The sequence below is a fragment of the Fukomys damarensis genome, unplaced genomic scaffold (assembly GCF_012274545.1).
Source record: "Fukomys damarensis isolate Sample0158 unplaced genomic scaffold, DMR_v1.0_HiC HiC_scaffold_16, whole genome shotgun sequence".
NCBI lineage: Eukaryota > Metazoa > Chordata > Mammalia > Rodentia > Bathyergidae > Fukomys > Fukomys damarensis.
In genome coordinates this window covers 82,618,337-82,633,400 of record NW_022900928.1, presented here as the reverse complement: position 1 = coordinate 82,633,400, position 15,064 = coordinate 82,618,337, and positions in this window count along the sequence as shown.

Sequence of the window (15,064 nt, the reverse complement as noted above, 5' to 3'; positions counted from 1 at the left end):
ATATAACTCTGCACCAATCATCTGACTCTTCACTGAGCTTTGCACTTTTGTCAGATTCCTATGCACGTGGGTGTAATTAAAAATGGCTTCCTCCCCTAACCTGTCACACATCTGCTTAATTTGTAGACTCGTCTTTTCAGTAGCAGGGTGGAAGGAAGACATTTCTCTTGCCCTTACAGTGCTGATCAAACAGGTAGAAGAGAGGGAAAGGCAGAAGAGAAGGAAAGCAGCAGAGAGGAAGGTAAAAGGAGAGTCCAGAGGGGTAGGTCATCATGGAGCAAAGATGGAAGAGAAGAGAGGAGGGAGAAGTGTGAGTGCAGAAGGGTTTCTGTGACCACTCACCCGGTGTACATGGTGGGTGACTAATAGCCCTGGACTGCTCAGGCCAGGAAATGAAGCACACATTTGGATGTGGATGCGATAACCACCCAGGGGAGGAATCACCCAGTGTACACACAACTCACCTTATCCAGCCTCATGACTTCTCTTTCAGACACCGAAACTGGGAAGCAAAGGTAAGTGCTCAGATGTTTTAGTTATATAATGCAAAGCATCGGACTATTTCAAAATAAGCAAGTAGTTTTAGATTTAAGTTTTGCATGGAAACATTTGATACAGAAGTACCAAAGCTCTTATTTTTTCTGGTTTTTTTGTTTGTTTGTTTTTCTGTTTTTTGAGGCAGGGTCACACTATGTAATTCAGGCTGGCTTTGAACTAACTGTGTAGCTGAGGGTGGCCTGAAACTCTCCACAGTCTCCTGCCACAGCCTCCCAAGTGTTGTTATTACAGCAGTGTGTCACCATGGCCAGCTAGCCCTTGTTCTAACTTCATCAGAAACCCAACAGAACCTTCCTGCCACAATGAAAAGTCCACCTCTATTTCCAAAGGGAAGGAATTTTCCTTCTCAAACCACACTATTACAGAGAAAATCATATTTCTGAAGGATGAGCATATTTTTAAACCTTCTGACTAGCTGAAAAAATCTTGGGCTGAGAGACTGTTTTCCCCTGATGCTGTTTGACATCACTATGAAATGAGAAAGAATTTCTTCCCCTCAAGGAGACTTTGGGAACAAAACTGGCTCTCACTGTACCACGTACCATTTTCAGAATTTAACATATGCTACATCATTAAATTTTGCAATAACTTTGAGAAGCAGTTATTTTTGGATCTAGTTGATGAAGAAACTGTAGGTCAGAGAGGCAACCCCTGGAGTGAACCTAGCTTTTGCCTTCCACTTCCAAGTGGGCTTGAAACCTGCTTCACTGACACACCCCACCACCAACAGCAGTACAACCAGCCCCCATCTACTCAGCAGTGGGCATGTGCACTGCTCTGCAGCAGGAGCTGGCCTTTTGATGACTGTGCTGATGCCTTGGCCCCGGTGGTAGATCTAACCTCCTCTTGACTCCTGTAACCCTTTAGGTACTAGATCCCCAAAGCAGAACCCTTCACAGCCTCTTAAACTGAATATCCTTGGGTCAGAGGTGCCCAGTGACCATCCAGGCATATATATATATATATATATATATATATATATATATATTCAGAGGAAAGGTCCAATAGCAAGAAATAAAACAAGGATTGCTGAGTGCCTAGAAAGATCCAGATTCCCTTGGAAAATGAAGCAAGCTTCTCTGCACTGAGAGTGATTCTGATCTGCCAAGATCCTTTAAACACGCTAAGGTTCCAGGGATAGACTTAGCTATTAAAATTGCTAATCACTTGTTAAATTGTATAAACCTTCCTGGGGACAAGCTCATCTGCACATGAATTACATGTCTGGAATAGTTATAATCATTCAATTAGGTGATTATGAACAGCATAGTCAAATTCAAGCAGAAACTACAAGATGTCTCAGGTCACTGGGATGCATCGAGGACACTTGGGGAGGCTGGTGGGTTTCTGCATCTTAGGAAGCAGATCTGAACAACAGGCCTTACAGAACAATCAATTTCCAGGCTACCGAAGGAAAGAACTGTCTGGTGTTTGCTTCAGATGGGCCAGGAAATGGATAGTGACTGAGACTATGAGGAATTATCTGTGAAGCCACAATTGTTTTCCTAAATGAGACACCTGTGAGGCAAGGAGAACAACCCATCTCCCTCCTCCTCCAACTCACCCCCTCCAGCTACTGTCTACCTGGCTTCCTTGATGTTGCCTCCCATATGTTACCATCTGACCTGTCAAGGAAGGTTGAATAACATGTATTGAAAATGCTAAAAGCTAATGAAGCTGTAATGGCTTGTGTGTAGATGTCCCCCCAAAACCTCATGCAGATGAGGTGGGACTTTCTGTTTCAGGGTAGTTGAATTTGGAATGTGTGATGCTGGAGTTAAGGGTGTGTGATTACCAGACCACTCACTACACATGAGAGATTAGTTTGGCACCACCCTAATCCCAGTAGTCTGAATAAGATTAAAGGGGCAGAAAGATGGTGTTAAACTCTCTTGTTACTTTTGCTACTTTGTGAGAGCCATGTTGTTTCTCCTCTGAAATGCCTGTTCTGCAAGGCCATCCCTGCCTTGGAGCCAGCTGATTATGGACTGAAACCTGTATGAACTGCAAACCAAGTAAACAACTCCCCCCTCTAACTTTGGATGTCAGGTATTTTGTCTCAGCAAGAGAAAAAAGTAACTAACACAGAAGATGACATATGATAAAGAAGAAAGCAGCCAGCCTGGAAAGCAGATGGCAGAGCCTGAACACCAGGAACAGCGAAGGAGCTCTTCTATAGCCATTGGTGGAGAAGACATGGCTCCTCAGTACTGGGACAACCTTTCATTTTTCTGTTCATCATAAACATCTTATAAAGCACTCCAAAAAACTATACTTCTAGAGAAGGCTTTGGGAACCTTTGAGCCAGTCTGCTGTTTGTGTGATGATGATTCAATTTTGTTTCTCTATGTCAGGGAAAGGAAAAGAACCTCAGAGTAGAAAGAGAGTTAGGTCTTTGGAGAGTTTGTAGCTGTAAGCAAGAGCCCAGTGTTCAGGAGGCTTCATTCTTCTCAACCTCATGAGCTTGCTTGTGTGGAAAGCTAGCCCTCTCTTCTCCTATCGTTTCAATTTCCCCCCTTCCCATAAACTGCCATTCAAAGGAAGGAGCGCTGAGAGTACAAATGCTGGTTTTATAACCAAAAGTAAGCCATACATTCAATGCAGCACAAAGAAAAAAAATATTTGTGTAAATTAATGATTTGTGTCTAAAATTCTTATAGGAATGCATATGTCTAAGAATAGCCAAGATGGCCCTAGGAATACAAACAAAATTAAAAAGTATGACCAGCCATCAGACTGCAGTAAAGGCGAAATCATCTCAAACAACACAGATTAACTCAAGCATGAGCAAACCAACCAATGTGATTGCATATAAAATTCAAATATGAGCATAGCCTCTCAGGGTCACTGGCACTGCAGTATGGGGTAGGAGAAGATGCAGTGTGTTCAGTGAATTGTGTTCCATGTATGTGAGTGTTTGTGTATATTTTTGAGAGAGAAAAAGAGAGAGAGAGATACACAAAATCAATCTTTGATGGATTACAGAAATGAACACAGGCTATATCTTCATGACCTTTAAATAAGCAGGCTACTTCAAAAAGATCCAAAAGTGACTAACCGTAAAAGAGGAAATTGCAGATGGATAAATTGAACTCTATTAAACTAAAGCTTTTGATAATGTCAGAGTAACCTGCATCAGATTAAATTTTCTGCCAAAATAATCAAGAGTTTTGAATACATACACGCACACACACACACACGCACGTGCGCGTGCACACAGACATAGAAGGCATAGAAGAGTGCAATGCACCACTGAGGGATCTTGGCAGCAGAAAAACACAAAACTTTATAGTTGTTTAGTTATCTTAGTTACTTTTTCTTATTGCTGAAACAAAATACCAGACACCCCAAGTTGAAAGAAGAAAAGTTTATTTAGCTCACAGTTTATAGAGGTTTCAGTTCATAGTTGGCTGGCTCCAAGCAGGGTGGCATGGCTGAAGGGAATTGTAAAGGAGAAACAGTCCATGGCGAAGCAGGGCAGATGGAAGGCAGCAAGCAGCAAGTCCAAGTGACCTTGGCAGCTTCTTTCTGCTCCTTTTACATCCTGTCTAGACTACCGGGCTTAGGGCAGACACCAAACCATTGGACTGATTTAGTAATCACACACTCTTGATCCCAGCAGCACACAGTCTAGATCCAGCCACTTCTCAAAAGCTACCCCTGTGACCACATGAGGCTTTGGAGGGACAACCAGACACAAGACTTAACAATTGGGCACTGGCATTAGCAAGGCCATCCCACCCTATTATAGGGTTGAAAAGTTGAAGGAATCCAAAATTAAACTGACTGGGTTTAGACCAGTTTCACAATTAGTAAGAGAAGTGAAGTGGGCTTGTAAAAGAGCATGGTAACTAGATGTATGATTTTAGGTGTTTTCCTTTTTCTTGATCTTTTTAGGTCTTAGTTATCCTAGTTAGTAGTCAATATCTATTGAACTCCTGCTTTGGATCAACTGCCAGATTGCAGGAAGAAACTTGTTCTGTGATTTACAAAATTATCAAGTGTAGAAATGAGACACAAAAGGGCTCTGAGAAAGAATACCCGAACCCAAATGAAGTAGCTAGCTGTGGGGCTCTGGGATGGGGTACAAATGTGTTTCTGGCCATCAAACAGTGCTTTTGATGTGCCTGGGGAACAGGGAGACACCAGCTCAAGCTCGCTCTTAGCAGATGTTGCACAGCTCCTAGTTGCTGGTGTTTACGTCCTTTTAGAGCCACATTCCTCTCAGCAGTTTGCTTGCTCCCCTCCGCCCACAGGTATCTGCTATGTTTAGTAACACAAGGTGACCTGTTTCACCCAAAACCATGGTGAGCCAGTCTCTGCTCAATCCTTTCTCAGACATTTCATCTTGAGGTACACGTGGCAGAACTGAAGAATAGGATGCCAGCTCCCAAAAGAAACGAATAAAAAGAAAAGAAGATGAGGAAAACAGAAAACAAAAACAGGTTCAAACGTGAAATCTCGAGGGGACTCTCACAAGAAGAAGGAGGGCAAGTGCCCTCAGAGAATGGCTGTGGCAAATGAATGATTGATTTATCTGTTTTTCCATAGTCCGGTGGAAAAGTGTAAGCGTTTGGGGCCTGTTCAGTTGATTTCCGATGTCTGACTATGTGTGAAATTATCTAGTCATGACAAAGAAATAAAGAATGCTCTGATTTCCTTGCCAATAATAACAGCACACTGTGCATGAAGAAAATCACAGTAATTGGTAAGAGCTGTCACTTTCCATTCTGCGGCTATTTTCCATCCCACTGGTATACATGTGCGTGGGGTGTCCTCCTCCTCTTGTCCTTTTCATCCTCCTGTTGTAAGGTTATTCTATATTTCCTATTCTTCTTTTTGCTCTCCCTGCCTTCTCTTTCTGATCCCCAGTCTCTCAGTCTCCCCTACCTCCCCTTCATGCTCTGCTTTCTCCCAAAGAGGTGCTGTCACTCTGCCTGCCTCTCACCTGCCTCTTTCCTCCCCTGTGCTTGTCTCTGGATTCCTCTTCCCCAACTGCCCACCCTCTCTCAGCACTGTACAAACCCTTCCAGCCTACAGGCTAGCAGCTCCAGGAGACAGGGTCCCTGAGGCCTTGGTCCTCTGTGGAACAGTGTCAGAACTTCTACTGAGACCTTGGGCACCTCTCCCACAGCAAATGCTCAGTCAGGAGGAAACAAAGAGCTCCTCGGACTGAGGGGGAAAGAAGGGCCTCGGGCTCATAAATTCCACCGTCGTTTTGTCCTGAGGGCAAAGACAAACCTTACAAAGGGTCAAGTTAAGGGACAGAAACACCTTTCAAAAAGAGAAGAGTGTGAACCTTCCTTCAGCACCAATGTGGGACTTATCATTGTCCCATGTATTTTTTTTTAAGACAGAGCTGGTTTTAAACTCACTGTGTAGCCCAGGCTGGCCTCCTCCTCCTGCCTCAGCCTCCAGAGTGCTCAAATTATGGGCATGCACCACCACACCTGGAACTCTCCCACGTATTTTAACACCTTATGTCGAGGGGAGGTGAGCCTGGCTCAACTCAGTAGTCCCATAGGGTTGCTGCCCCCTTAGAGTTTGCAAAATGGTCTCTGTCAACGTCTGGGCCCCAAACACTGTGTATGGCATCATGTCTGTGGTAGACTGGAGTGGCTTCTGTGTGGTGTGTGCCATCCTGGTCAGTGTGCCCACTTGTCTTCATTTCATCTGCAGCAGTTTAATATATTTACATCAGCTGAGCCCACATAAGGGCAGACCAAGCCCCGGGGAGAGGGAGAGTGCTGTCCTCACTGTGCAGAAGCAGGGACCAGGGGAAGGACCAGGCGGGTCTCCATTAGCTCGGCTGCCTGGCAGAGCTGCAGGGAGTGGATTGGCTGCTATGTCATCTTAGCGCTGCAGCCTCCTGCTTCAAACTTTCTTAATTATATCTCAAAGGACGAGGGGAAATGTATGAGATTTCTAATTTTGCTATGCTAAGCATATTCCCATGCATCTGAGAAATCAGACTTGAAAGAAAAGAAGGAAGCATAATTCCCACACAGCACAGCAAGGCTGGTGTGAGGTGGCGGGGAGGGAGACCACAGTCACAGCCCACGGGACAGACTTCTCACCTTGGACTGGGAGAGCGCAGGGAAAGGAGAGAACAGCAGGAGGCTGCAGTAGCAGAACAGACACTGGTTTTCCTTTCACCAACCTGCAACTGCCACCAGTGCCCATGTTGCATGCAGGCTCCCAGAGGCCAGGGTTGAGCCCCGTACCTAGGGACATTCACATGCCTCTTCCTGTGCCCAGCTCGTCATTCTCTCCAGCGAGAGTCCTGACTGGCTGAATGCATGTGTCCAGCGTTTGTCACCCGCGAACGACAGCACGTGTCAGTACACCCAAAAAGTCATGTGTAACAGGCCCTGGGAAAGCTATGCTAAGCATATTCCCATGCATCTGAGAAATCAGACTTGAAAGAAAAGAAGGAAGGATAATTCCCACACAGCACAGCAAGGCTGGTGTGAGGTGGCGGGGAGGGAGACCACAGTCACAGCCCACGGGACAGACTTCTCACCTTGGACTGGGAGAGCGCAGGGAAAGGAGAGAACAGCAGGAGGCTGCAGTAGCAGAACAGACACTGGTTTTCCTTTCACCAACCTGCAACTGCCACCAGTGCCCATGTTGCATGCAGGCTCCCAGAGGCCAGGGTTGAGCCCCGTACCTAGGGACATTCACATGCCTCTTCCTGTGCCCAGCTCGTCATTCTCTCCGCGAGAGTCCTGACTGGCTGAATGCATGTGTCCAGCGTTAGTCACCCGCGAACGACAGCACGTGTCAGTACACCCAAAAAGTCATGTGTAACAGGCCCTGGGAACCTGGACATCCCCGTACCTTGGAGCCCACACTGGTGAGGCTGTGAGCCCAGAAGGGTGCAGCCTGTGAAGCACCTCCAGCATGGGCCGCAGCTGGGCGCCATCTGCCTACAGCATAGCCAATACCCTTGACATCCACTTTGCTGGCTCACTTTGTGTCCACCTTGGAGGGAGCCCACGGAAGGCCGTTCTGCGCCTCTATGCTCCATGTGTTGGCCCTTGGCAGTAAGGATTTCCTCGAATCCTCCTGGGAGCATTCATTTTAGAAAGAAGCTAAAGCACAGGCATCACAAACCAGGAAGGACGCACTGGATGAAATTAAAACACACAGAGCACAGAGGAGAGAGGCCCGAAGAAGGAGTAACACCCCCCAGGATGTCAGAAACTTCACATCTACACCACTAAGTCTCCGAGGCCACCCTGTGACTTTTATCATTCTTTCATTATCGCCGTAACAAGACACAGTGTGGCAGAGGGATTATTTATCTGCTCAAGGTAAAAGGGACATTGCTGTGAGTCCTGGTCACTCTATTCTGTCTACTGCTCAAGGAGTCCAGATAAAACCCAGTGCTTGTCTCCAAACATGCACCCGACACACACCACATATACCACACACAACTCACACGGATGCCACACACATCACAGTACCCCACCCATGTACACACCACTCACCCAAGCACACACATCGTCCATAGCACGCTCATCTCAGCACACATGCCACACACACTACACACATTACACATCCACACCCATGGGCACAGTCTGCTGCTTTAAAAGTAGAGCAGACCAAGAAAAAAAAGACACATTATGTTGCAGAATTTAAGGAAAAGTGCTCAAGCTTTGCTCGCATGCAGGGCTTCCTCCTGCTCCTTTCCAGTGAGATGAGAGGTGAGGATTGCTGAGATGCTGGAAGGAATTTACTTTATATTTCAGCTGCACTGGCTTTGGATGCCCTTTGCCTTCCCCTGCCTGACTGTTCTTGCTCATTTCTGTACAAGTTTCTCTTACGAGCCCTACCTTAGCAAGCTCCAACCAACACACACACAGAGGCACACACACACATGAAGACTCATACACAGGCACAAACATATCAACACCCTCCCAACTGGGCTCAAGGAACACGAACTCGCTCTAGTGTTGATGCAGGCACAATCCTATGAGGGAGACAAACCTGAGAAAAAAACAAATTCGTGTGAAGTGACCATAAGCACTCTTCACTGGTTTGATTGGTGGCTTCTGTTGTTTCTTTCACACACAGACACACACCTTTCCAGTAGAGCAGGGCAAAAAGAGCCAGGCTCACATGCCAGAGGAGACTGAGCCTAGTAGTTCAGTGTAAGATCTCAGGATTTCGATCTTGACCATCACTTTACCTCCTGTAGCATCAATAAAATGGTGGTCAAAAATTACATCCATCTCACACAGCTGTCTGAGGATTATGTAATGCAGAACATGTAAGGGTTGTAAGGAAATCAGGTCATGTAAAGTTCCACGAAATGATAACTCTTAGTATAGCCGGGCACACCCCTCTCAGGAGTGCAGACCAGTGGAAGAGGACAAGACACCAGGACCTATCTGTGCAGCAGCAGGGAGGTGGGCCAGAACCAGGCACAGCTCAATAAAAGTGTTGAGGAACCTGCCCCAACTACACAGGCTGGTTGGGGCCTGGAAGACACTGCATGGTTCTCCTGCCATTGACATGAGGTGTGGAAAGTTCTCACCCTAGCTTGGTGCCAACGATTGGTCTCATCTCCAAGTCCCATGTGTTGCCACAGTTGGTACTGGGGGCTTCAAAAAAACCTACTGTCCAGAGATTGAGCCTGAACAGGAAGAGGGACAGGCAGGACAGGCAGCTCCAGGGGACACAGTCACCACCTCGGGGCTCTGGGGAAAAGAGAAGCAATGCCTGGCCCATAGGCTGCCAACTTCAGGAAAGTGTGAGGCCTAGGGGTGGGGACCTGCTGGCACACATGGCCCAAGATATTCAGAGCTCACAGGAAATGGGAACTGGTACAGACAGCACCACAGGAGGACTGCGTATTTGCTTGGGGGCCTGCCTATGACTTAGCTGAGGCTCTGACCCTCACAGAAAAGCCAGTTTATCCTGCAGACGTGCCCAAGGTGGGGTGTGAAGCAGACAGCAGGTGGAGCAACTAGGTACACTTGGTAATTAAAGAGTATCTATCCTGGCCCTGAGCAGAATCTTCACCTTGGCCACAGGTGGAAACTCCTTGCCCTGCTGGAAAGAAGCCCCTGGAGTCCGGCAGCAGGGACCAGAGAACCTGGAAGGAAGCCGAGAGAAATTACCTCCAAGAGATCACACATAGGACAGACCCAGATCCAGACACCACAGCACAGAGAGAAGTGCACCTAGGGGAGGAGCTGAGGCCACTCTGAGGGCATCAGGCTGCAGAGAAGTAAAGTTAGAGCCATAAGGAAGGGTGGTGTGCTGCACATAGGCCTCAGACGGGCATGGGAGGATTCATTTCAAAACACCAGTAAGCATCGCAAGACAGTGGGCCTGAGAAGGGGAATGGCCTCAGGGACCCTCCAGAGTGGGAGCGATAAGGCTATCCTAGGTAAATGACAAGTTAATGACTTCTTCCCAAGGTTGCAGAGTAAGAGGCTAAGTCAGCGTTTTGGGTCTAGGTTTCCTACTTCAAGATCCCACACTTGTCCTTCAACATCTTGAAGCTGCCCAGATCCCCAGGGAGACCCTTCAAGGGGAGTGCTCATGGTCCCTCTTTATCTGGTTACAGTGGTGTCTGGAGAAACCATCAGCAGTCTCAGTAAGGGCGAGGGGTATAGCTGCCCAGCTCGTATCTAATAGTGGAGGCCAGCATGCTGGTGCGGCCTCTGAGGCACACAGCGGGCATGAGATCACACAGCCCAAAACACTGACAGGGCTGAGGCTCAGACACAGTGAGACCGCTTCCTTGCTCTGACAGAGTCAGGAAGCTCACTTAGCCCATCTTTCTGGCTTCCCTGAGGATCCTCATGCGCATAGTCCCTTGAGGAATCAATCAGGGCTAGGTCTGCTACCACATTTCACCCTAAGGAGGTGACTTGCTACATCTTTCAAGGGCCCCAATTTCCTTCTTTGGCCCAGGAGTAGGAATCCTTGCTTTCTCTTAACAAAAGCCATCTTTGACTACTGAGAGTCAGTCTACACTCTATAGAGCAGGATGATATCAGACGATCTGGCCATTCTGATAATTCCCCAATTCCAGTTTCGGCTGTAACATCACTGCTGGCAGACACCCCCCACCAACCAGAAACCTTCTCACCCATCTTTCCAGAGCCAAATATTGATGATGCCATAGAAAACTCAGACTTGGCAAGTGAGGGAAGGACCACAGGCTTGCTTGAATGACAGAGGACAACAGAGCACCTGACGTCTGACAGGCTGAGATGACACTGTAACGCAGGCTGTGCAGTCAGCTTCTTCCCTCTAAATGTAGCAGACCACCTCACAAGGGCAGAAAACCTTGGCAGAATTAATCACTACCTGGAAAACAATTTCACACTAGAATAAACAGAAGAAGGAGAGAATAATAAATGCATTGCATTGTCCAGTTCTTAACCTGAGCCTGGATGTATATTAAAAAACAAGTCAATTACTTTCAGAATGACAGAAACCCATCTTGTTTAGCAAAATAAGATAAAGAGGTCTGGGGGTAGAGGGCTGGCTGGCTATCTGAGGGAAGACAGCCTGCGATGATAAATATCTAATGTCAAGTTTTCACTCTGCCTCAGGCTTCCAGGGACGGAGACAGCCAAGTTGGTTACATCTGAAGGAGCAGGGGAAAGAGGAGCTCACAGAACATTAGGAGGAAAAGGATATTGGCTTCCAGGATGCTGTTATAAAATACAGAAGCAAAATGTAAAAGAAAAAATGTACAGTTAGTTTTCCATAAAAGGATCCCATCTCTTGGCAGGATGGGTTAGCTCTGATTTTTCGCTTTCTGTGAGGCATCTTGGAAAGGTGTTTGACGTGCTGGGTGGAAGCAGAGTAGGAGATGAGAAGAAGAGCTTATTCTTCAAGACAGGGCTGGGCAGTTTTCTTCACTGTCTGCTGGACAGAAGGATTTGCAGCATTGATGTTAAATCACTCCGGAGACATTTGAAAGAAAGCGCTTTAATCCTAAAGTAAATGGGTTTTCATACCTGCCGTCCATGGTGCAAACAAGCAGAAACCATTCTCCTTTGCTTCCCCTGGTTGGATGTGCCAGTCAGACTGTGATTTTTGGAGTGTGACACCAAAGTATGTGGCATGTGAGACAACTGAATTACACACTCAGCAGTGATGGTCTTTAAGATCAGCTAGAATTGTTCTTCATGTCTAGGATGGTGTTGCAGCACTTCCTAATATATGAAGGATGTCTTTGAAAATCACTTAAGACATACAAACAGCAGCACTTGTAACTCTCCTGTGCCCTATAGTGCATGGCCCTCACCAGCTTCCTTCTAGGCATCTGTGACACTTGAGCACAGAGGCATGAAGTCACCTTGAGCATCACCTAAGTGGATGGGCAGCCACTGGCACGACAGTCAAGGCATTGTACACACTGAGCATCTCTCGTGAGCCTGCTCTAAGTCACACATGAGCATTTATGGAGAGCAGAGGGTGTCACAGCCATACCCAAAGTCAAAGTGTTTGTGTGTACAAAGGCCCTTTCTTTGTTAAACCACTTGTTGACACCCAAATGAGCAAAGCCCCTGCTTCCCTGGGCTCCACTGTCATCAGTACCAGCCCAGTGCTTTGCTCATAGAAGGTGCATATTCATTAAATGCATGAATAAATCTTTTTTATTTGTCAAAAGAAAAGCTTTCCATCATCTTTTCCCCTGGGTCCTTGCACCCATTTCTCCAGCTCTGCCCTGAGCTGAGTGGTCCAGCAGGAGACAGTGCAGAGTGGATTTCACACGAAGATTCTGGACTAGTGATAAGGGCCAGCTTGGGACCAGTCTTCCTGAAGGACAGAAGTGTGGTTTCTCATAAAGTTTGAGATAAGATCACTTCCCTCCCAAGAACAAGATGAAACCAAGCATAGAAAGACTGCTTGGGGCTGGGCATGTGGGCCCTCGCTCAGGGCTGCCAGGAAGCACCTTGGATGGAGAAAACAGACTCCAGCAAAGGAGAATTCAGCCTGGGAAGCCAAGGTCAAGGGTCACTCTGAATGATGACAGCTGCTTTATTTTTTTTTCAAAAATCTTTTGATAAATATTCTACTAATCTCATTAGTCTTAGCTATGATGAAAGGAGAGCCTTTTAGATATGCACCTGTCCGGCTGAACCAAGGAGCCTGAAATCACACTGACTAAAAGAGCTTCTAATGAATAAATTAACCCAGTGGAGGGACAAATAAGCAGGTCACCAGCAAGTGGGGACTGTTTGGTGCAGGTTGAGTGTGCAGAATTCTGTGCCATAACTGAGGGAATCTCAGATTTTTCTGCCCAAATATTTCATTTGCCAGCCTGTCACAAGACCTGAAATTCTTCATTGGCCTTCAAGTTTTGATTTCATATTTTCTCACCCCAAGTATCTTGTTCAGGGCTCAGTAACCGAGAAGCCACTATATATCTTTTGGCTTGCCTGGTGAGATAACAAATTCATTTTTCCATCATGGGACAGCAAGCCGAGGCAATGTCTTACTGGAATGGATTATAGAAGAAATTACTGCCAGGACAGAGTAGGAGAGGAAAAAAATAAGGGGTATGACCTAGAAACCCAGGCTCTGGAAAAGTAAAACTCCCCAAGATCCAGGATATTGTAAAAGTATAAAGAAGAAAAGAAACTGGAAGGAGTCAGGCAACCCAGAGGACACAGCTGCATAGCCCAGGTGCTCCCCTTTCCTGGGCTTCACTGGGAAAGTTGCACAGATGTGGCCAGCTTAGGTATAAAAATGAGGTGCTCCTGGGTGACAGGTGGAGAAGCCAATGGTTCAGAGATTTCACCTGCTTTGTAGACCTGAAGCACCGCTTACAACAACAACTTTACTAAGGACTACAAGTACTGCTGGTAATAAGGGGGATTTTTAGGAAATAAACTGCAGGGAAATGAATTTTGCATTCATGTTTGAATGTGGAGTCCAGGTCCTCACATGCTAAACAACAGCTCTACACCAAGCTACACTCCCAGGTATGGGGAAATTTAATTGTATTCCTTTCCCTCTGAAGCTTCATTTCTACCTATAAAATCAACAGAAAGTAGACAGATCAACAGACTTTATTGTATGCCTGAACACACACAGTACGGGCCTCAAAGAGGGGCAGTAGGGTGGGCATTACAAGGAGCTAAACAAAGAGGAGGGATTTAGGCTTACAGAGGTTTGGACAGCCCTGAGACAAGGGTGTCTGGTTACACAGGTGGGGCGTTTCAGGTAACAGCCACTTGAGCATATCCCTTATGGGCCATGTGTCAGGCTTCTAGCGCTTTTTCCAGGGAAAGGATCCTGCCTAGACCAAGAGGGGGAGTGGGTCAGCCAGAAAAACCTCTGCCTAATGCAGGTAGATATATTTTTTAAGGGCATTCTTTCAGATCCATTGGTATATCTACAGGAGCCTGCATTTCCTCTGAATAACGATGCCAAAGAAATCAAAGAAAGGTAGTTTTGAGGTGGCATGACCTGGCATTTGACAGATTCTTTGTTTTCCACGACAGTTCTGAGTATGAAACATATGTTCAAAATATTATATATCCTGGCCACCCTCGGAAAGAAGACATATCACAAACGAATGCACCAGCTGGGCATGGTGGCACATACCTGTAATCCCAGCGCTGAACCAGGAGAGTTGCCTAGAGTTCCAGGTCAACCTGAGGTGCACAGTGAGTTCAAGTTCAGCCTGGAAGGAAGCAAGACTATCTCAAAACAAGCAAGCAAGCAAACAAACAAACAAACAAACAAAATGTTCTTTTAGAGAATGCTGGCCCTGCCTGTGCCTCAGCATCACAAAGTTCAACCCATTCCCAAATCTTAGCCTTGGTTTGTTTGCCTGGCCTAGAGCTCTGTCTCTGCAGAGACATCCTTGCCTGCATCTCCCATCAGACTGTACCTCCGCAAGCAGGAAATGTCATTTATCACTGTAATGGGATCTGTACATTGAATTATTAGAGACCTCTAATTTATTAGTGCTCCAGATGAGAGACCCAGGAAATCATGACTGACTCTGTGAGCCCTTGCAGCCTAATAACCCAGAGAAAGCGTGGGCTATGTGATCTGCTGGGCCAAGCTGCTCTCCTCCCTGCCCCTCCATAAGAGCAGCTCCTGCCTGCTCTGACCGTTGAGCTGTCCTCCCCAGACGTTCACCTCTCTGCTCCTCCTGGTCACCTGGATTGAGTCTCCTCTCCCAGTGAACTTTCGTAAACTCCAGGGTGGGTGTAGTCTGCTGCTGCAGGTGCTGGGGCCCTACAGGTGGCTGTCCCTCTGTGTACATCCTTTACCATTTGTCCCCAGGCCTCTGCCTGGGGGATTTCCCTCCCTATCAGATCAGGGTTGGGGTTCAGCTGCTGACTGAAGCCCACTCAGCACTTGCTGCAGCATCAGTGACGGTGTCCAAAGATTCTAAACCCAAGAATGGGCATTGGTCAGTGTGGGTGGCAGCTAGTTCTGTGTCCCCAGGAAAGGGCCAGTATCTGTCCACATGCAGGGTGTGTGAATACTGGGGGCTTGTTGCCAGGTTGGG